Source organism: Rhinoderma darwinii, chromosome 3 (assembly GCF_050947455.1).
Source record: "Rhinoderma darwinii isolate aRhiDar2 chromosome 3, aRhiDar2.hap1, whole genome shotgun sequence".
NCBI lineage: Eukaryota > Metazoa > Chordata > Amphibia > Anura > Rhinodermatidae > Rhinoderma > Rhinoderma darwinii.
Window position 1 is genome coordinate 325,831,743 of NC_134689.1, and position 22,808 is coordinate 325,854,550.

At 47.2% G+C, this 22,808-nt stretch overlaps 1 long non-coding RNA gene across 1 annotated transcript in view; it reads right to left on the reverse strand.

The window, feature by feature from the left end:
- The window catches only part of LOC142748170 (uncharacterized), a 61,486-nt gene that overhangs the window by 10,533 nt on the left and 28,145 nt on the right, over positions 1 to 22,808 (reverse strand). Inside the window, exon 2 of the long non-coding RNA XR_012882168.1 lies at positions 7,313 to 7,549. This is a non-coding gene — a long non-coding RNA (uncharacterized LOC142748170). The remainder of the gene's footprint in view (positions 1 to 7,312; positions 7,550 to 22,808) is intronic.

The window sequence follows — 22,808 nt, forward strand, 5'->3', positions numbered from 1 at the left end:
GCACTTTTCCTGCAGTCCGCAGCGGCCAGTCCGCATCAATTTTCTGCACATTTTGTGCAGATCCGCTGCAGAATCTGCAACGCAGATTCTGTGCGGCATTGATGCGGACAGTTGCGGAGGAATTCCGCCATGTGTGGTCATGCCCTAACTATAGAAGAGACGACAAATAGAGTAGCACTGTCAGTAACTTGTGGAAAAGCATAAGGTATTTATTTCTACTCACAAAGTTTAAAAAAAAAAAACAGCATGAGATTAAAAACGTGGCACACCAAGTCAGCCCGACCCTGGGTTTCGCCGTATCGGTTTCTTCCGGGGCATACAAGGCGTGTAACACACGTTTCTTATAAACCATTGAACAAACCTCCCTAAAAACTAATCAAGTTGTATGTGTAACATCTGTTGCACAAACATGACGTGTAGCCGCATCATATGTAGTATATAATAAATCGTAGAAAATGATTAAAAAAAATGTACATATTTAAAAATTGTGCATACAGACGGAACATAGCAATACTAGAAAAAAAAACAAAAAAATATTCCTACAGGCAGCAATTGTACATACATTACAAAAAAATACATTTTTTTTATAAAATTTGCATTCACACTAGGGATACACGATGCATCCTATCCAAGGCTGGAGGGGAGTCAAGAGTACCATGTAAAATTAAGGCCTAATTTGGCAATTTACAAAGTATTGGATCAAAATTGCAGGGCTCTGATGTGAAATAATAAAAAAAACTGCTGAGAAGTGACCCCATTTTGGAAACTGCACCCCTCAAGGCATTTATTAAGGGGTGTACTGAGCATTTTCACCCGACTGGCCTTTTCCATGAATGATTGCGCTGCGGAAGGTGCAAAGTAAAAATGTCAATTTTTCCCTAGATATTCTATTTCAGTGGCAAATATGTCGTGCCCAGCTTGTGCCACTGGAGACACACACCCCAAAAATTGTTAAAAGGGTTCTCCCGGGTATGGCAATGCCATTTATGTAGAAGTAAACTGCTGTTTGGGCACGCAGTAGGGTTCAGAAGGGAGGGAGCGCCATTTGGCTTTTGGAGCATGGATTTTGCTTGGTAATAGTTTTGGTTGGAGTCTTACTGGTGTTTCCGTTTATAATGTGGGGGTACATGTAAGCCGGGCGGAGTATATAAGGGACATAGTCAGGTGGTATAATAATGGGGTAAAAAAAAATTATAATAATCCATAGATGTGTGTTACGCTGTGACACAATCCTTTCTGCACAGGCCGGTGTCGCACTAATAAATGGTCTTTACTTATTCCCCTTTTGGTCCACACTCGGCATCTTTGCAATTTGAGGAATTTTACTGAGAAGTGTTGTCCTGGTATAATACGGGCACACTCGCTTCCAGCAGATATGTTTGGGCTCTCCCCTTCCTGGTTCCCTATTTTTAGGGGCCTTGATAATTCGCCACGTGAAACAGAAGAAATGTTCCCCTCGGGTCGGCACAACTGCATATTTTTTCTTTCCTGACTTATTGGAGCCTTAACTAATTTTATTTTTTCATAGACGTAGTGGTATGAAGGCTGTTTTATATGCGGGACGAGCTGTAGTTATTATTGGTACCATTTTGGGGTACATGCGACTTTTTGATCACTTGTTATCCTTTTTTTTGGGAGGCAAGGTGACCAAAAAACAGCAATTCTGGCATATTTTTTTAGTTATTTTTATACAGCGTTCACCACGCGTTATAAGTTACATGTTACCTTTATTCTGCGGGTCAGGCCGATTCCGGTGATACCTAATTTATAGCACTTTTTTATGTTTTACAACTTTTTGCACAATAAAATAACTTATGTAAAGAGAATGGATTTTTTTCTGTCGCCGAGTTGTGAGAGATAGAACGGTTTTAATTTTTTCGTCGACGGAGCTGTATGAGGGCTTGATTTTAGCGAGACGAGTTATAGTTTTTATAGGTACCATTTTTGGGTACATGCGACTTTTTGATCACTTTTTATTTCAATTTTTGGAAGACAAAGTGACCAAAAAAATAGCAATTATGTCAGTATTTTTATTTTTTTACAGCGTTCACTGTGCGGAATAAATAAACATAATATTTTTATAGTTCAGGTCGTTACGGTCGCAGCGATACCAAATATGTATGACTTTATTATTTTTTTCAATAATAAAGGACTTGATCAGGGAAAAAGGGCGATTGTGTTTTCTTTTATTACTTGAAACTTTTATTGTATTTTTTAAAACGTATTTTTACTTTTTTTACACTTTTCTTTAGTCCCACTAAGGGACTTGAAGCTCCAACTGGGAAAAAGTAGAGCCAAGATCCAGCGCTGAGTGTAAGTAAAAAGGAACTCCTGTTCCAATTTTATTGATATAACAAAAATAAAATAAACTATATAGAAATAGTTGTATAATTTAGCAGAGTACAAAGATGAGAGATGGGTGAAGGATCAGAATGAACCCCGTTGAGTAGTGCAATGGATCTTGGCTCTACTTTTTCCCTGTTGTTCGACCGCTGGCCGTGCGGGAATCCGGGTGCTGTCTGTTCTCGGACACAACTCATGGTGAGCTGGAGGATTACCTCCCCCCCTCTTCCCTACTTGTATATTTTTGAAGCTCCAACTGTTTGTTTGATGTTCTAATACATTGCACTACCTATGTAGTGCAATGTATGAGAACTGTCAGTTGTTCACCGACAGCAAGCCGATCAGGCTCCGCCTCCGGACGGGGCCTAATCGGCTTCCAAAATGGCAGATAGGAAGCCATTGCTAGGCCTCCTGTTGCCATAGTAGCAGTCGCCAGCCTTGCCATCGCATGGCAGGCTGCCGATTTCATAAAAACCACTTTGATGCAGCGATTGCATTGGATCGCTGCATTGAAGGGGTTAATGGCAGGAATCGGAGCTAGCTCCCGTTCCTGCCTTTACAGTGGGATGTCCGCTGTAACATACAGCGGACACACACTGCTGATGACGCCGGCTCAGCTTCTGAGCCGGCGCCATCTCGCCGATGGTACCGGAATCCTTTTGTACCGGAAGCCTTTTGGGCCCCGCCGACGACGGGGAATAGGAGCATTCTGTTTCTGGCAGACCGGGAGGTATTAGGCCTCCGATCGCCTTCGCAGCCACCGGCAACCCAGCGATCATGTTGCTTGGGTGCTGGTGGCTATAAACTCCTCACATGCTGCGATCTCTATTAAATGCAGCATGTGAGGGGTTAATCGGAGGCTAGCTCCGGTCCTGGCCGATACCTCAGTGTGCCAGCTGTAACATACTGCTGTCACCCGGCGGTGATGTCGCTGGCTCAGCTCCTGAGCCAGCTCCATCTCTTTTACGTAACTGTACGTGAAAATGCGGGAAGGGGTTAAATAAACTACTGTGATCATTCATTATGGAGCCTGAAAGACTTCCTTATGAATAATGTCTCAGCTGTACTCTCCGCTATGCGGCCTACTGAATATATACAGTCCATGATTCTGTAACAGAAGACATGACCCACTGGTAAGTAAACCACATTCCTCGCACTTGTTGACATCCTATATATTCCTATGTACCCCTGTACTTCAGGGCCCAGCTACCAGGAAAATGGATCTTCCTATATTATAATCCCAGCACTTGATCACGGATTACATTGCAAACACCAGTTTACTTCACTATATAATGAACGTTATCCTGAGGGGAGATTCACACGAACGTTGCGTTTTTGCGCGCGCAAACAACGCAGCGTTTTGCGAGCGCAAAAACCATTTGACAGCTGCGTGTGTCATGCGTGTCTGATGCGCGGCTGCGTGATTTTCGCGCAGCCGGCATCATAGAGCTCATGCTTGTCAACGCCCGTCACTGTCCAAGGTGCTGAAAGAGCTAACTCTTTCAGCACCCTCGACAGTGAATGCCGAACACAACAGCGAAAAACCTGTAAAAAAAAAAGATAAAGTTCCTACTTACCGAGAACTTCCCGGCCGTTGCCTTGGTGACGCGTCCTTGGTGACGCGTCCTTGGTGACGCGCCTCTCTTGACATCGGGCCCCACCTCCCTGGATGACGCAGCAGTCCAAGTGACCGCTGCAGCCTGTGATTGGCTGCAGCCTGTGCTTGGCCTGTGATTGGCTGGAGCTGTCACTTGAACTGAAGTGTCATCCCGGGAGGTCGGACTGCAGGAAGGAGACATGAGTAATCGGTAAGTTAGAACTTCGGTTTTTTTTACAGGTTAATGTATTTTGGGATCGCAAGTCACTGTCCATGGTGCTGAAACAGTTTAACTCTTTCAGCACCATGGACAGTGACTATCTCCTGACGTCGCGTACCGATAATTTTTTTGCCGGGATCGGCCAAAACGAGTTTGGCCGAACCCGGTGAAGTTCGGTACGCTTGTCCGGCTTCGCTCATCGCAAAGACACTCCGTTTGGATGTTCGGAAACAGAAAAGCACGTGGTGCTTTTCAGTTTTCATTCATCCTTTTCACTGCTGTTGCGCGAATCACGCTCGTCCCACGGAAGTGCTTCCGTGTGGTGCGCGTGATTTTCACGCACCCATTGACTTCAATGGGTGCGTGATGCGCGAAATACGCAGAGTTATTGAACCTGTCGCGCTTTTTGCGCAGCAGACAAACGCTGCGCAAAAAGCACGGACTGTCTGTACTGCCCCATAGACTTGTATTGGTCCATGCGTGCCGCGTGAAAACCACGCGGCCCGCACGGACCGAATACACGCTCGTGTGAATCCCCCCTGACAGTAAAGTAAGCAGCACAAAGTTCTGTTTAACCCCTTCCCGATTGTACTTTTAGTTTTTTCCTCCCCACCTTCCAAAGGCCATAACGTCTATTTTTCCGTCGATCTAGTCCTATGAGGGCTTGATTTCTGCGGGACGAGTTGTAGTTTTTCGTAGCACCATTTATTTTGCCATATAATGTACTAGGAAACGGTAAAAAAAATATTTGTGGGCTAGAAAATTAAAAAAACAGTGATTCCTCTATGGTTTTTTGCGAGCCGTTTTTACGGAATTCACTGTGCAATTAAAACAATATGTTAACTTTATTCTGTGGGTCAATGCGATTACGCAAATACCAAATATATATAGTTTTTTCTATATTTTACAAGTAAAAACCTAAGTGTAAAAAAGACAATTTATTTTGTTTCGCCAAATTCCAAGAGCCATAACTTTTTTTTTTCCGTCGATTAAGCGGTATGAGGGCTTATTTTTTTGCCGGATAAGCTGTAGTTTTTAATAACACCATTTTGCCGTAAATGCGACGGTTTGATCACTTTTCATTTCATTTTTTTGTGGGAGATTAGGTGACTGGCATTTACAATTTTTTTTCCTTTACTGTGCGGGTTAAATAATGATATATTGCAATAGTTCAGACTTATGGACGCGGCGATACCAATTATGTTAATTTTTTTACTATGCTCTGGTGGGGAAATGGGAAAAGGGGGGTTTTTTGAACTTTTATTTAAAAAACAAACAAACTCATTTTTACTTTTTTTTATTAGTCCCCCTAGGGGACTTCAACCAGCGATCGTTAGATCGCTTGCACGCTATACTGCAATACTAATGTACCTTAATAGGCGCACAAAGATGGCGGACCTGGGGGCCTTCATTAGGCCCCCAGGCAGCCATAGCAACCATCGCCCCCCTGGCGTTTGCTTTGCGGGGAGGCGCGATGAGCTGCTAGAGGGGGTCGCCCCCATCTTTCTAACGATTTAAATGCTGCGGTCGCTATTGACCGCAGCATTTAACGAGTGTGATGCCGCTCGTTACTCTGAAGTGTCGGCTGTATCAAACAGCCGACACCCGCATCGTATGGAGCAAGTTCACTCTGTGAGCCCGTTCAATACTTCCCATACCCGACTTTGGCGTATGGAAACGTCAAATGTCGGAAAGCGGTTAAAGATCAGATATCAGCGTAAAACAAATGCAGCTATAGGTCAAATACTGGTTTGCTGCAATGCAACAAGCTAAAGGGGTTGTCCGAGATACCATCATATTTTCAAAAAGTGTTTCATACATTTCACCTTATACAGACAACATAAATAACGGCGTATATATAAAAAAAAAAAAAAACACTTATCACATATCTTCTTTGAATTTAGCGCCGTTTGTTTACATGCACTCCAGGTCCGCTTTGTTGAGGTTTCCTTCTGATAATACTTATTTTCCCTGCATGCATTGCAGGCTGTAATGAGCGTGCATGTAGAGCCTACCAAGAGTTCATGTGTGCGGTCCTTGCTCGCCCCCGCTGACATCCTTCCCTGTACTTGTGTTTCCTTGCTGACATTCTTCCAGGATGAAAAGCAAATGTTATCCCCCCATTATGTTTACACACATTTTACATTTCTTTCCCTTTTCAAGTTTATAAACCTCTTCCTGTCTACCCTAACCCTCGTCAACCCTCTTCTATCTCCTGTCTCTCTCCACTTACGTCCCCTCCGCTATGTGTAGGCTTTGTCAGTGTATGTAGTTTTAAAACAAATAAATGTGCCGGTGCAGAAATTATACCTAGACCGGGATAGTCATACGCAGGTGCCGTCCAAAATCACTGTGAACACGCACAGGCGTGCTCACAATGAACAACTACATAGGCTGGACGGGCACTAAAGAACAAGCACCCGCAGAAACGACACGTCATCAGTGACGTGTCGTATACCATCCGAGGTCTCTCTGGTCCGAGACCACCTGATAGGTATACGCCACGACAGTGGAGGAGGCTGAAAACGTGACGCCTGAGTTCATGTGATGAGCAGGAAAAAGATGCCGCCACAGTGCCCTCTGCAGATGCTGCCACACCCCCCCCCCCCCCCACCAGTAGATAGCTCCATTGGGGCTCCCTCTAGGAGTGGAATCCCCAGCCAGAGCGTTGCTGACGCTTTGGCCAGGGATTTCTCTGCTGGAGGAGCTCCGGACGTCACTGTCCATGTGATGCCTGGGGCAACCCCAGAGCCGGTGTCCCAGAGCAGAGCACTAGTATAGGCTCTGCTTTGGAACTCTGGGGAATCCACTGACATCAGTGTCCATATATGGACAGATATGTCAGGGGCTTGCACAGAGCTGAAGTTCTGCAGCAGAGCCGCTTCTAGCACTCCGCCTGGGATTCCAGCTCTGATCCTGACATCACTAGTCACATATGGACAGAGATGTCCCAGGCAGCGCGCTAGTAGCGCTCCTACTGGGACTCCAGCTGTGCTCCTGACATCACAGTCCCAGGGTAGAGCCTATACTAGCGGTTCCGTGTTCCGCGGGCCGGAAATGACAGCCTCACGGGCGGCGTGCTTGAGACCCCTGATCTATGAGGTGGATGCGCTCGTTAAAAGAATACATCTTAAGAGCAAACTGTCACAAACCTGTGTCGCCAAACAATATGGAGTCTAGTTCTCGATGCTTCTGCAAGGTTTTCTCCTTTTCCTTTTTCAGTCTCTTATCCTATTCTCTCTGCCGCTCCTCCTCTTGCTCTCCCTCCAGTATGACCCTCAGGGTCTTCTCTTCTGCGTCATATAATGCACTACGCTTGTGCACCATTGATCGAAGCCTTATTATGTGATTTGTGAATGTTTCATCAGCAGTCGGTGGTGGACAGACGCCTGAAAACAAAACAGGTTAATGATTGGTTGTAATAAAAGATTCTCACTGGCAAACACAGCACTTGATCTAAGAGTTACCAGAATGCAAACATCACATTGAATATTTAACCCCTTCCCACTGCTTGCATTCTGGGCCCTAATGACCAAGCCATTTTTTACATTTTTCCATTGTCACATTCGCAGAGCTATAACTTTTTTATTTTTGCGTCGACACAGCTGTATAAGATCTTGTTTTTTCCGGGACAAGTTGTACTTTTTAATAGCACCATTTTGGGGTACATATAATTTATTCATTAACTTTTATTAACTTTTTTGGGGGGTGGATAGAAGAAAACCTGAAATTTCACCACTCTTTTTTGCGCCCTAAATCTATGTAGTTTACCGTGTGGTATAAACAACACCACAACTTTATTCAGCGGGTTTTACAATTGCAAAGATATCAAATTTGTATAGATTTTGTATGTTTTACTACTTACACAGTAAAAACACTTCTTTTTCAAAATTATTTGTTCTTGCGTCTCCATATCTGAAGAGCCATAACGGTTTTATTGTTCCGCCGATGCAGTTGTGTGAGGGCTTTTTTGTTGTGGGACAACTTGTAGTTTTTATTGCTACCATTTTGGAGTAGATGCGACTTTTTGATCACTTTTTATCACATTTTTTTTTAAGCAGGATTAACAGAAAACAGCAATTTTTCCATTGTTTTTTATTTTATTTTTTTACGCCGTTCACCGTGCGGGTTAAATAATGTAACAGCTTTATAGTTGGGGGTCGTTACGGACGCGGCGATAACAAATATGTGTAACTTTTTTGCTTCATTGTGTTTTTTTTAATAGTAAAGCATTTTGTAAGGGGAAAAAGTGGGTTTTTCATTTTTTATTAACTTTATTCAACTTATTTTACTTTTATACTAGTCCCACTAGGGGACTTCACTATGCAATCCTCCGATTGCTATTATAATACACTGCAATACTTTGTATTGCAGTGTATTACTGCCTGTCCGTTTAAAACGGACAGGCATCTGCTAGGACATGCCTCCGGCATGACCTAGCAGGCATTTACTACGGGCAGACCTGGGGGCCTTTATTAGGCCCCCGGCTGCCATCGGAGGCACAGACACTCGGCGATCTTATCGCCGGGTGTCAGTGGGAGAGAGAGGGAGCTCCCTCCCCCTCTCCAAAACTACTCAGATGCGGTGCACGCTATTCAGCACCGCATCTGAAGGGTTAAACGGGTGAGATCGATACTAATATCGATCTTACCCGGTCGAGCAGGGACGCCCCCATCCCTCAGCTACCTCTGGCAGCTGAGAGCAGGGAGATTTGACGGCTCCCTGCTCTGTTTACTTTATTCTAATGCAGCGGTGTGGAATGGCGGCGCTGTAGAATAAAGCCCACTAATGACCGCCGTGAAAAGGCTTATCGGCGGTCATTAAGGGGTTAAAAGGTATTTCCATCAGCTTCACTTGCCCCAATAAATTACAATAGATTCCTATAATTCACAAAGAGGGAGTATCATTTGTAAGAATCACAAGACCTGGATCCCTGAGAAGTAATATAGTCAGATAAAATCCATTGTTACTATATCTTAATAAAGTAATACCTGGAAGAAGGTAAATAACTCATCTCCTACCTTTTCTTCCAGCAGCTTCTTTTCTCAGCTTCCGCAGTTTCTCCAAAGACTTTAAAACATCCAGCATTTTTTTCACATCATTTTGCTTCTTCCTCACCTCCCCAAGCACTGTCAGCGGTAGCTTTAATCAATTGTGGGAAGTTTGAAGGAACATTCTAGTGAACATGAGCGGTAGATTTTCCAGTCAGTAAAAGGGAATGTTCACAAGCACTATTTACGGATGTAATTCAGGCGTTTTTTGCCGGAATTACGGCCGAAAATACTGCTTGAAAGCGTCGGCAAACATCTGCCCATTCATTTGAATGGGTCTTACGATGTACTGTGCCGACGGTCATTTTTTTTACGTGCCGGTGTCAAAAGACGGCGCGTAAAAAAGACGCCCGCGTCAAAGAAGTGCTCGTCACTTCTTGGGACGTAATTGGAGCCGTTTTCCATTGACTCCATAGAAACACAGCTCCAATTACGTCCGTAATGGACGCTGCGAAAAACGCCTGCACATGCCATTACGTCTGAAATTCAGGAGCGGTTTTCTCCTGAAAACAGCTCCGTAATTTCAGCCGTAACGGACGTGCACGTGTGAACATACTCTAATACATGCGCCACTTGTGGAGAGAGAAAAGGGACCATAGTAATGCGCAAAGGTGCATATTGACCACTCTCTTCTTCCATAGAATACATGCAATGTGAATGGGCATGTAAAGGGTAGCAATTTGAGGGATAGATACGTATTAGGGTATTGCGTAACATACAATTCCCTAATAGACAAACTTAGAAAACATTCAAAACAGTAAAATATCCTTAAACCGTTCCTGGTTTATGTGAATGAAAATAAAATTCTGTGGCTTCAGCTATGATAGAAAAAAAACCCTGTTTCCAGTAACGGTCCATTTACATGTTGCGGTTGAGGTTTGGTGAGAACTGCATAAAAAAAAAAAAAAAAACCCTGATATATTTTTCTTTGCGGTTGATAAAAAAACGCAAGCACATCAAAAAATACATCAAACCACAGTAGAAAAGCATGCGTTTTTTTTCTCTCAACGCTGTTCAAACCGCGCCTCAATGTGTGAATTGAAACGGTTCGTACTCTTAGTTTGTTCACATCTGCGTTGGAGGTTCAGTTAGGGGTCTCCGTCGCACATCTGGCAGATTACCGGAAACAATAGTGCAGCATGCTGCGCTATTTCCTCCAGTAAAACCACGGACACCCAAACGGAACCCATTAAAGTAAATGGGTTCCGTCGGCCGTGGTGGTATCCGTGGTGCAACAGAACCGTCACGTCCAGTTTTCCCTTGTTCTGCTCCTCTGACACAGCAGAACAACAGAAACCCACAATGCAGGTGTGAACATAGCCTTAGGCCATGCTCACATCGGTGTCTGAGGCTCCGTTAGACGCCGGTCACAAATTCCATTGTTTCTGCATGACCAAATAGCGCAGCAAAAGCGACAGACACAATGACGGCACACCCACAGAACCTATTAAAAGTAATGGGTTCCACTGGGAGCCATGTGTGTCCGACATGCGACAGATCCAGCAATTCTGTTTTTCTGTTCCTATCAAGAAACAGACTAATGGAAAATCAAGCGCAGATGTAAACAGAGCCTTAGCAAGAGATTGACACTCACCCGTTTGTTCTCCTCTACCTTCTGGATACACTGCATTCTCCACAAGTCAATGCCGGCCTCCCTCTCCGCAGAACGCTCTGTTGCTGCCTTTTCTTCCTCCTCTTCTGCTAGTCTCCTGTGCTGCCAGCGAAGCCTTTTCCTGCGCACTCCATCCAGTTTCCTCTTTACACCCTGGATATATCCAGGCTTCTCCAGCTCCTTCATTCTTCTCTCTAGATCTACCCGTACATCAGCTGCTTTTTTATAATCACATGTCCATGGTTCTCCTTCCTTGTTGCTTTCAAGGCCTGGCACAAGGAATCTAGTTGTGACAACAATCGAAGGGCACCATGTATCAGCCCACGTGCGTCTGCTATCGAGTAGGCCTGAACTGCATCAGTCTTGGATGGAGGTTTCTTTCTTCGACATGATAAAAAGCTGGAAAGCCACTGCAAAGACCTCTTTATCTGCAGGCCCACCTTTATCTTTATCAGATTTCCTATCTAAATGCATGAAGTGGTCCTCAATGTGAGTGGTGGGAGTAGGCTGGGAAAAAAATGGGCTACCATGATGCAGCAACAAGTTTGGGTCTCTTCGCCCATCTGGCACCTCATTATGAGGAAAAGCAGAATCAAGTTCAAAACGTCTACCACCAGACATTCTCGTAGGCATAATAGGATCCAGATCTGGTCTTCTATCTTGGTGTATGATAGACTGCTGCTGGCTGAGAAGATGGTGTGGATGATTTCCCAGTCTCTGGAGCCTGGAGACCTCCAAATCACCCTCCTCATGAGATCCGCTAAAAACAGGACCTACCGGCGAGTGGAGAGCGTATGAAGGATTGGAGAGACTTCCATGAAGAGGAGGTAAATGATAGTGGCCTTGTTGTGGGTCATTAATATAAGGAGTGTTTTGTGTATGTGCGGGCTGTAATTGTGGGGAGTATTGCTGGAGGCCTGGAGATGGTGCCCTGTAGCTAAACGTCTCAGGCACTGCTGGGGTGTTCAGATTATATATCCCGGCCTGGGAATCTCCACAAGACATACCACATTGGGCCCCTTCATCTTGATATGTGTGTTGAAGATTACTTCTGTTGTGGGGGAGGTCATGATGGAAACCTGCAGGCTGGGGGCCACTAAGATGACCACTTGATCGGGAATCACATTGCTTTGCCATACCAGAGTACGGAGATATTGCTGGATTAGAACCTGTAGAACTGCTCGGACCACCGTGATGGAATAAGTCGGGCTGATAAGCGCCATGCTCACTCCTAGGCGGTGGCCTTTCGGAGTACATAGCGTCACTGGATATATGTTGGACCCCTTCACGGTGCTGTATACTAGACTGTCGTTCTCCTGACTGGTAGTATATATTTTTGTGGACCCCTTCACGGTGCTGTATACTAGACTGTCGCTCTCCTGACTGGTAGTATATATTTTCGTGGCTGTTTCGCTGCTGAGCCACGTCTTGACTTTCTCCTCTGTGGTCAGATACATTCTCTCGAGAACTTCCCTAATGAGACATAGCAGAGGTCTCAGCTCTATCACCAGGTCTCATTTGATGGGGTCTCCCTTGGAAGGCGGCCTCTGGAGTCTGAGCATGAAGCGACTGTGGAGTGGCATTATATTGTATCGCACCCTGTAGACGCTCGGGTGCCCTTTGCTGTGAAGTGTCTGGGAGGGAGCCATCATTCCGTATAATGGCTGGCTGCATAGGACCATGGTGAGGTATGCCAGGCCTCATACCTCCATGTGGGAATAATTTTGGCCGCAGAGGTCCATGCTTCAATATAACCCGGGGACCTCCGCGTTGTTGCGGCTCATGGCCGTGATACTCATGCTGTGTAAAATCTAAGTGGCTCTCTCTCTGCTCGGAGCCATCCTGTGGCAAAAAACCAGGCCGCCCGACTTCATGAGGCGACCTGCTCTCCCAGCGTCCTGTCCGCTCTGCTCCGCCGTCCGGATAGAATACACGGGGGAGCGCCCCTCTATGCTGAGGCACCTCATGACTGAACCTCGGTTGAATCGGCACCGGGTGGTTGGCAAAGCTGGGTCAATCCCGCGTCCCATTTTCCGCCGGCCGCTGCCTCTCTCCATGACAACAAGGAAGATAGCGAAACCAAGTACATCCAATACCTTAAGGGGATTTGCAATAGCGACACCTTCCGGATAGGAGGAAACATCACCAGCGGCTCGTGTTACTGCGAGCGAATAGCGATGCATTGTGTGACCAGTGTTGCATTCCCGGTGACTCTACTGTAATCTTAAAATGTGCTTTACCTGCTTCATACTGCATAATATTAACTCACTTTTATTCCTTATTTTAGTCAACGTGGGTGAAAGAACAGGTAGCATCAATACCAGGCCTGGTGCACATCCTGAACTAAGACCGATCTTACTTCTAGGGGAGAATATTTAAATACATTGATGCAGTGGCGGATTATCATATGAGCAGTTCCGGCGGCCGCCCGGGGCCCACGGCTCCCATGGCCGCCCGGATCCCATGGCCCCCCGAACCGCACATAATTTTAAAAAAGCTACATTGCAGCGCGCTAGCGCCGCTAATGGGGAGGAGGGGCGGGCTGAGAGTGAATAAGGCCGCACCGTCCACCCTGCTGCCTTTATGAGGGGGCGGCGGCGCAACTGAAACCAGCGGCCGCCATCCCGTCCTGCACTAATTGTACCTGCGTCTATAGAACGCAGGTACAATTACATGCATATTAACTGAATGGCCGGGTACGTTCCGTGCCCGACCATTCAGCACCTTACAATGACCCTGATTGCCAGGGCAGAATGAGATGTCCCACCAATCAGCGCCTTTCAACTTGTTGAAAGGCGCTGATGGGCGTGGGAAGTCATTCTGCCCTGCCAATCTGCGCCTTTTAACGACGCAAGCGGCGTTATGGCGTCGCTCAGCCCCAGCAGACCTGCTCAGAAGAGAGCAGGCCTGCATTGACACAGAACGGCGTGCGAACGGGATCACGGTGTGTATGTAAATTTTGTTTTTAACTAAAAAGTGTGGACGGCATTCTATACAGGAGGGGGGTCTGTATGTGGGGCACAATCTACAGGGCAGGCTTTATGTGGGACACAATTTACAGGGGAGTCTTTATGTGGGGCAAAATCTACAGGGGAGGCTTTATGTGGGACACAATCTACAGGGGGACTATATGTAGGGCACTATATACAAGGGTAGCTATATGTAGAGCGCTATCTTCAGGGGTTTATAAGTGGGGCACTATCTACAGGGGGCTCTATGGGGGCACTATCTACAGGGAGCACTATGTGTGTGTGGGTCACAGTGTATGGTGCTATTATAATCAGGGACACAGTGTATGGCGTTATAATTAGAGGTGCAGTGTATGGTAATATTATATATAGGGACATATTGTGCGGCACCATGATAACTTTATCTTTGTTTATAGATGCAGAAATGTTTGAAAAGTGAGAAGCCCAAGACATCTGAGCGGAAGAAATGGGTCGTGGCCAGGAGAAGTCATAGAGGTCTGGACCGGATGGAGAAGAAAAAAGAAGAACCAGAATCTGAAATGAAGTCACCGGTAAGTCACTTAATGAAAATTTTTATTCTACCTCTAATCAGTACTGTAGTGACTGTATGATCTGCAGCGAGATGATGGGTGGTATGATATTTTTTTGGGGGAAACAGCAACTCACAGCATATCCTTACCATTGTTTGGGCCATGCTGGGAGCTGTAGTTTTATCCATACAAACCTATACAGCAGGGGTTGCACTAAATTGAGCTATATTTGTGCTGGTGCTGTATTTATGTACTGAGCTTGGTTCTGGGGATGTATATATGTACTTGGCTCGGTTCTGGGGCTGTATTTATGTACTGAGATTGGTTCTGGGGCTGTATATTTGTACTGAGCTTGGTTCTGGTGTTGTATATATGTAGTGAGCTTTGTTCTAGTGCTGTATATATGTACTCAGCTTGGTTGTGGTACTGTATATATGTACTCAGCTTGGTTCTGGTATTGTATTTATGTGCTGAGCTTGGTTCTGGTACACTGTTTCCGTAAGTCCCATACAACTGAATGGTAGTTACGGAAACAGCGTAGCTCGCATTCTACGCTGCTTCCCTAACTGCCATTCACTACTATGAGTTACGGAAAGTTCATCGTCACGAAGTGGCCGAGAGGCAGCGATAGCAGAAAGAGGTAGAACAGGGTTTAGGGGGCCCGGTTTTAGAGATAGATGTGAGTCCCACCTCTGGGAACTGCACCTATCTGACAGGATCCACAGTATATGTCATAAATTTCCCTCACGGGAAAACCCCTTTAAAGTGGAAATAAACTTCTAAAAAACGTCTGACATATCATAGTGACATGTCAGAAGTTTTGATTGGTGGGGGTCCGAGCACTGAGATGACAGGTGACCGCTGTGCCGCTTAGTTTCTGATCTGCTTTTCTCGGAAAGCCGAGCAAGCGGTGTATGGACGTACACCACTCTGACAAATGCAGATCAGTAGCGAAGCGGCGCAGCATTCAATCATGCGCTTCTGCCGCCTCACTTTAGCGATCGGTGGGGTCTCAGTGCTCGAACCCCCCACCGATTAAAAGTTCTGACATATCACTATAACATGTTAAAAGTTTAGTTACACTTTAAAGAGAGGTGTTATAATAATTTTTTTATTATTATTATTATTTTTTTTATTTTTATAAAACAGTCTATCAGTGTGTTTGGTGCAGCTTTCTAAATACTTTTTTTATTAAAAATGATTTTTACTTTTTGAGATACAACTGCTTTATATCCTGAATACAGAGCAGCTGTATCTAATGCTAAAACATGTATCCGTCAGGTCAGTGGTACTGACGGGTACAGAGTCAGCGGCTTGGGGGGTTAAATTGCGTCTGAGGGGGAAGGAGGGGGCCCAAGATGTGTCAACAGCCCGGGGCCCATGGTACACTTAATCTGCCACTGCATTGATGTATGGAAGCACAGAGAGCCTACGGCGCTGCAGTATGTAGCCAGGAAAAGCACCTGGGCCCTGGTAAGGACAGATTCACACAGAGCAGAAACGCTGTGGACTTGTGCATGATAAATCTGCAGCGGATTACAGGGCCAGCCATGTTATATGACATTTAAACAAAGCTCATCTACATGCTGCAAAGTTTATCCACAGAAATTGACCTGCGGAGTGTATTTTAGAATCCTCAGCATGTCAATGTTCACCTCTTTTAAATGTAGAGGGGTGAAGTCCGCAGCATGCAGTGTGCCGGGAATTAGCTGTAAAATCTGAAGGTGGAACGCTCTTTAATTCATCAATTAATCTCATAGGCTAAAACTAATTGAAAAGCAGCCTCACACTTAGGCTGGGTTCACACACCCTATTTACGGACGTAATTCTGGCGTTTTAGCCTCGAATTACGTCCTAAAATACGGCTTTAAAGCGTCGGCAAACATCTGCCCATTCATTTGAATGGGTTTTACGATGTTCTGTGCCGACGTTCATTTTTTTTACGCGCCACTGTCAAAATACGGTGCGTAAAAAAGATGCCCGTGTCAAAGAAGTTCCTGTCACTTCTTGAGACGTAAATGGAGCTGTTTTCCATTGACACAATGGAAAAACAGCTCCAATTACGTCCGTAATGGACGCAGCGAAAGACACCTGCACATGCCATTACGTCTGAAATTCCGGAGCTGTTTTCTCCTGAAAACAGCTCCGCAATTTCAGCCGTAATGGAGGCTGCCGTGTGAACATACCATCAGGGCTCATGCACACAGCCGCGTTTTTCGTCAGTGTGCTATCCGGATTTTTTTGCAAACCAACCCCTTCATTTCTATGGGCTATGTACACATCACGTTTTTTTACAGATCCATTGTTCAGTTTCGCAAATTATAGATCACGTTGTAAAGGATCTGCCAGGCACTATGTCTGGGTATACTCCCAGGATTAATCAGTCGACACCTGAGGCCAGACCTCTGAGACTGACACCTGCTCCCACCAATCAGGGTGGCAGGCTCAGGAGTGGGAGAGCCTATCGCGGCCTGGTCAGTCAGAGTTAGCTCCGCCCCCTGTCCATTTATACCTGCCGTTTTCTCTTCCTCCTTGCTTGTTATTCTCTTGGATTCCTGGCCCCACTGCTGCCTTGCTCCAGCCTGCTTCTGCCGTGCTTCTGCCTTGCTTCAGTTCCGTTTATCCTGCGTTGCTCTGCCCCTGGCTTGCTTCTGCTCCGTGCTCCCGTTTGTATACTCCACTACTTCCTGATCCTGACTGGCTCTTTCCCGCTCCGTTTCCTCGCGGCGTTCCGTGGGCGACTGTATTCCCTTGCGTGTTCCCTGTTTGTACCCCCTTGCACTTAGACAGCGTAGGGACCGCCGCCCAGTTGTACCCCGTCGCCTAGGGCGGGTCGTTGCAAGTAGGCAGGGACAGGGCGGTGGGTAGATTAGGGCTCACTTGTTCCCTTCACCTCCTTCCGCCATTACATAATAACAAGCCCTTACCTAGTCTACCATTTCTTCTACGCTGACGCTATAATGGACCCCCTTGAGACCCTAACCCAGCAGATGCAGGGCCTCTCCCTACAGGTCCAGGCCCTGGCTCAGAGGGTCAATCAGTCTGACGCTGCCTTTGTAGTACCCCTCACCTCACCTTTAGAACCCAACCTCCAGTTACCTGACCGGTTCTCAGGGGACCGTAAGACTTTTCTCTCCTTCCGGGAGAGTTGCAGACTTTATTTCCGCCTAAGACCTCACTCCTCAGGTTCCGAGAACCAGCGGGTGGGTATCATTATATCCCGACTCCAGGAAGGGCCCCAAGAGTGGGCCTTCTCCTTGGCTCCTGACGCCCCTGAACTTTCCTCCGTTGATCGGTTTTTCTCTGCCCTCGGTCTCATTTACGACGAGACTGACAGGACTGCCTTAGCCGAGAGTCAGCTGGTGACCTTACGTCAGGGTAGGAGACCTGTTGAGGAATACTGTGCTGATTTTAGAAAGTGGTGCGTAGCTTCCCGGTGGAACGACCCGGCCCTAAAGTGCCAGTTTAGGTTAGGATTATCTGACGCCCTGAAGGATCTGCTGGTTAGCTACCCCTCTTCTGACTCCCTAGACCAGATTATGGCCCTAGCAGTACGACTTGACCGACGTCTCAGGGAACGTCAGCTTGAACGTTTCAATGTTTTCCCCTCTGACTGCCCTGCGATTCCCCCCGAGGTCCCGTCTCCTCGCTCTTCCACGGAGGACTCGGAGGTACCTATGCAACTCGGGGCCTCCATGTCCCCTCGACAACGTAGAGAGTTTCGCAGGAAGAATGGTCTCTGCTTCTATTGTGGGGACGACAAGCATTTACTGAACACCTGTCCCAGGCGCAAGAATAAGCAGCCGGAAAACTTCCGCGCCTAAGTGATCATCGGGGAGGTCACTTGGGCGCACAGGTATTTCCCGTTAATACTAAACGCAATAAGATTTTGCTTCCCTTTCAGGTCTCGTTTGCTGGCCGGTCTGCCACTGGCAGTGCCTTCGTGGATTCGGGCTCATCTGCTAATATCATGTCTGTGGAATTTGCTATGTCTCTAGAGATGCCTTTTATTGATTTACCTTATCCTATCCCCGTAGTGGGTATCGACTCCACTCCTCTTGCTAATGGTTATTTTACTCAGCATACTCCTGTTTTTGAACTCCGTGTTGGCTCCATGCATTTGGAGCAGTGCTCTGTACTGGTGATGCAGGGATTATCGTCCGATCTGGTATTAGGTCTTCCCTGGTTGCAGCTGCATAATCCCACGTTTGATTGGAATACTGGGGATCTCACCAAATGGGGTAGTGAATGCCTGATGTCATGTCTTTCGGTTAACTCTATTTCTCCCCGGGAGGAGGTAAACACGCTTCCTGAGTTTGTTCAGGACTTCGCTGATGTGTTTTCTAAGGAGGCCTCCGAGGTGTTGCCCCCTCATAGAGATTACGATTGCGCCATCGATTTGGTGCCTGATGCCAAGCTTCCTAAGGGGAGGATATTTAATCTTTCATGTCCTGAACGTAAAGCTATGAGGGAGTATATCCAAGAATGCCTGGCCAAGGGTTTCATTCGCCCCTCGACTTCTCCTGTAGGTGCTGGCTTCTTCTTCGTGGGGAAGAAGGATGGTGGTCTTAGGCCGTGCATTGATTATCGGAACTTGAATAAGGTCACAGTAAGGAACCAGTATCCCCTGCCTTTGATTCCGGATCTTTTTAATCAGGTTCAGGGGGCCCAATGGTTCTCTAAGTTCGATCTACGGGGGGCGTATAACCTTATCCGCATCAAAGAGGGGGATGAGTGGAAAACTGCGTTCAACACGCCCGAAGGTCATTTCGAATACCTAGTCATGCCCTTTGGGTTGTGTAATGCCCCTGCCGTCTTCCAGAATTTTATTAATGAAATCCTGAGAGATTACCTGGGTAATTTTCTTGTAGTGTACCTTGATGACATACTGGTGTTTTCCAAGGACTGGTCCTCGCACGTGGAGCATGTCAGGAAGGTCCTCCAGGTCCTTCGGGAAAATAATCTGTTTGCGAAGACCGAAAAATGTGTGTTTGGGGTACAGGAAATACCATTTTTAGGTCAAATCCTCACTCCTCATGAATTCCGCATGGACCCTGCCAAGGTTCAGGCTGTGGCGGAATGGGTCCAACCTGCCTCCCTGAAGGCGCTACAGTGTTTTTTGGGATTCGCTAACTATTACAGGAGATTTATTGCCAACTTCTCGGTCGTCGCTAAGCCTCTTACGGACCTCACTCGCAAGGGTGCTGATGTCCTCCATTGGCCCCCTGAGGCCGTCCAGGCTTTTGAGACCCTCAAGAAGTGCTTTATCTCGGCCCCCGTGCTGGTTCAGCCCAACCAAAGGGAGCCATTTATTGTGGAGGTTGACGCGTCCGAGGTGGGAGTGGGTGCCGTCTTGTCCCAGGGTACCAGCTCCCTCACCCATCTCCGCCCCTGTGCTTACTTCTCTAGGAAGTTTTCGTCCACGGAGTGTAACTATGATATTGGCAACCGCGAACTTTTAGCCATTAAATGGGCTTTTGAAGAGTGGCGTCACTTCTTGGAGGGGGCCAGACACCAGGTAACGGTCCTGACTGACCACAAGAATCTGGTTTTCCTAGAATCTGCCCGGAGGCTTAATCCTAGACAAGCTCGTTGGGCACTATTCTTTACCAGATTTAATTTCTTGGTTACCTATAGGGCTGGGTCCAAAAATATTAAGGCTGATGCTCTGTCACGTAGTTTCATGGCTAATCCTCCTTCTGAGAAGGATCCTGCTTGTATTTTACCCCCTGGTATAATTGTTTCTGCCACTGATTCTGACTTAGCCTCTGACATCGCGGCTGATCAAGGTTCAGCTCCCGGGAACCTCCCTGGGGACAAACTGTTTGTCCCCCTGCAATACCGGCTAAGGGTGCTCAGGGAAAACCATGACTCCGCTCTATCTGGTCATCCTGGCATCTTGGGTACCAAACTCCTCATTACCAGAAACTATTGGTGGCCTGGGTTGCCTAAAGACGTTAGGGCTTACGTCGCCGCTTGTGAGGTCTGTGCTAGGTCCAAGACCCCTAGGTCCCGACCTGCGGGCTTACTACGTTCCTTGCCCATTCCCCAGAGACCTTGGACCCATATCTCCATGGATTTTATCACCGATTTGCCTCCATCTCAGGGCAAGTCGGTGGTGTGGGTGGTAGTAGACCGCTTCAGCAAGATGTGCCACTTTGTGCCCCTTAAGAAACTACCTAACGCCAAGACGTTAGCTTCTTTGTTTGTGAAACACATTTTGCGTCTCCATGGGGCCCCAGTCAATATCGTTTCGGACAGAGGGGTACAATTTGTTTCCTTATTTTGGAGAGCTTTTTGTAAAAAATTGGAGATTGATCTGTCCTTCTCCTCCGCCTTCCATCCCGAAACTAATGGCCAAACGGAAAGGACTAACCAATCCCTGGAACAATATTTAAGGTGTTTCATTTCTGACTGTCAATTTGATTGGGTCTCATTCCTTCCCCTCGCCGAATTTTCCCTGAATAACCGGGTCAGTAACTCGTCAGGGGTCTCCCCGTTTTTCTGTAATTTCGGGTTTAATCCTAGGTTCTCCTCCGTTTCCCCTGGTGGTTCCAATAATCCCGAGGTAGAGGACGTTAATCGGGAACTGTGCACAGTCTGGGCCCAGGTTCAGAAGAACCTAGAGGCGTCCCAGAGCGTACAAAAGATTCAGGCTGATTGTAGACATTCTGCTAACCCCCGGTTTGTCGTCGGGGATCTTGTGTGGTTGTCGTCGAGGAACTTGCGCCTTAAGGTCCCGTCCAGGAAGTTTGCTCCCCGATTTATTGGACCTTATAAGGTCATTGAAGTCCTCAACCCTGTATCCTTCCGTCTGGAGCTGCCCCCATCCTTTCGTATACACGACGTCTTCCATGCCTCCCTCCTGAAACGCTGCTCCCCGTCCTGGTCCCCCTCGAGGAAACCTCCTGTTCCCGTTCTCACCCCTGAGGGGGTGGAATTCGAGGTGGCCAAGATTGTGGACAGTAGGATGATCCAGGGCTCCCTCCAGTACCTGGTCCATTGGAGAGGATACGGGCCGGAGGAGAGGACTTGGGTTCCTGCTCGAGATGTTCACGCTGGGGTATTGATCAGGAGGTTCCACCTTCTCTTCCCCACTAAACCGGGTCCTCTTAGTAAGGGTCTGGTGGCCCCTCATAAAGGGGGGAGTACTGTAAAGGATCTGCCAGGCACTATGTCTGGGTATACTCCCAGGATTAATCAGTCGACACCTGAGGCCAGACCTCTGAGACTGACACCTGCTCCCACCAATCAGGGTGGCAGGCTCAGGAGTGGGAGAGCCTATCGCGGCCTGGTCAGTCAGAGTTAGCTCCGCCCCCTGTCCATTTATACCTGCCGTTTTCTCTTCCTCCTTGCTTGTTATTCTCTTGGATTCCTGGCCCCACTGCTGCCTTGCTCCAGCCTGCTTCTGCCGTGCTTCTGCCTTGCTTCAGTTCCGTTTATCCTGCGTTGCTCTGCCCCTGGCTTGCTTCTGCTCCGTGCTCCCGTTTGTATACTCCACTACTTCCTGATCCTGACTGGCTCTTTCCCGCTCCGTTTCCTCGCGGCGTTCCGTGGGCGACTGTATTCCCTTGCGTGTTCCCTGTTTGTACCCCCTTGCACTTAGACAGCGTAGGGACCGCCGCCCAGTTGTACCCCGTCGCCTAGGGCGGGTCGTTGCAAGTAGGCAGGGACAGGGCGGTGGGTAGATTAGGGCTCACTTGTTCCCTTCACCTCCTTCCGCCATTACACACGTCCTATCCTTGTCCATTTTTATAGACCTATGCCACCATTCAAGTTAATTGGTCCCCGAAACTAATAGGCAGCACATGGAAGATAGGAAAACAACTAGGAAATCCGAACACATGACTTTCCTAAGGCCTCATGCCCACTTCCATCACCGTTTTTCACGGATCCGTGTGTCCGTTATCTGATGAGTGGGGTTCCCGTGTGTACACTTCCGTGTTTCCGTTTCCGAGCACCTCGCATGGTAATCACTGTCCAGGGTGCTGAAAGATTTAAGTGCTGGATAGAGAGAAGGGGCTGCACTGATCGGCAGTTACGCTTTTCCTGGACAGTGACTACCGCTGGACAGTGAGTACCATGAGCGGCGCTCACAATATAGAGTTCTAAAGTTTCCTACAAAACCCCTACTCAAAAAAAAAAAAAAAAGTTCATACTTACCCAGAACACCCTGCTTCTTCCTCCAGTCTGGCCTCTTGGGATGACGTTTCATCCCATGTGACCGCTGCAGCCAATCACAGGCTGCAGCAGTCACATGGACTGCCGCGTCATCCAGGGAGGTCAGTCACCAAGACAAGGGCCGGGGTACGTATGAACTGCTTTTTCTTTCTATCGCTGCGGATGCTCTGCCCGAAAGGGCTGCCCCTTCTCTCTATCCATCACTGATAGAGAGAAGGGGCTGCCGATTAGTGCAGTGCAATGTCTCTTCTGTACTTCTGCACGACCGTTGCTAGGCAACGGCTCCGTCACACACGGATGGCACA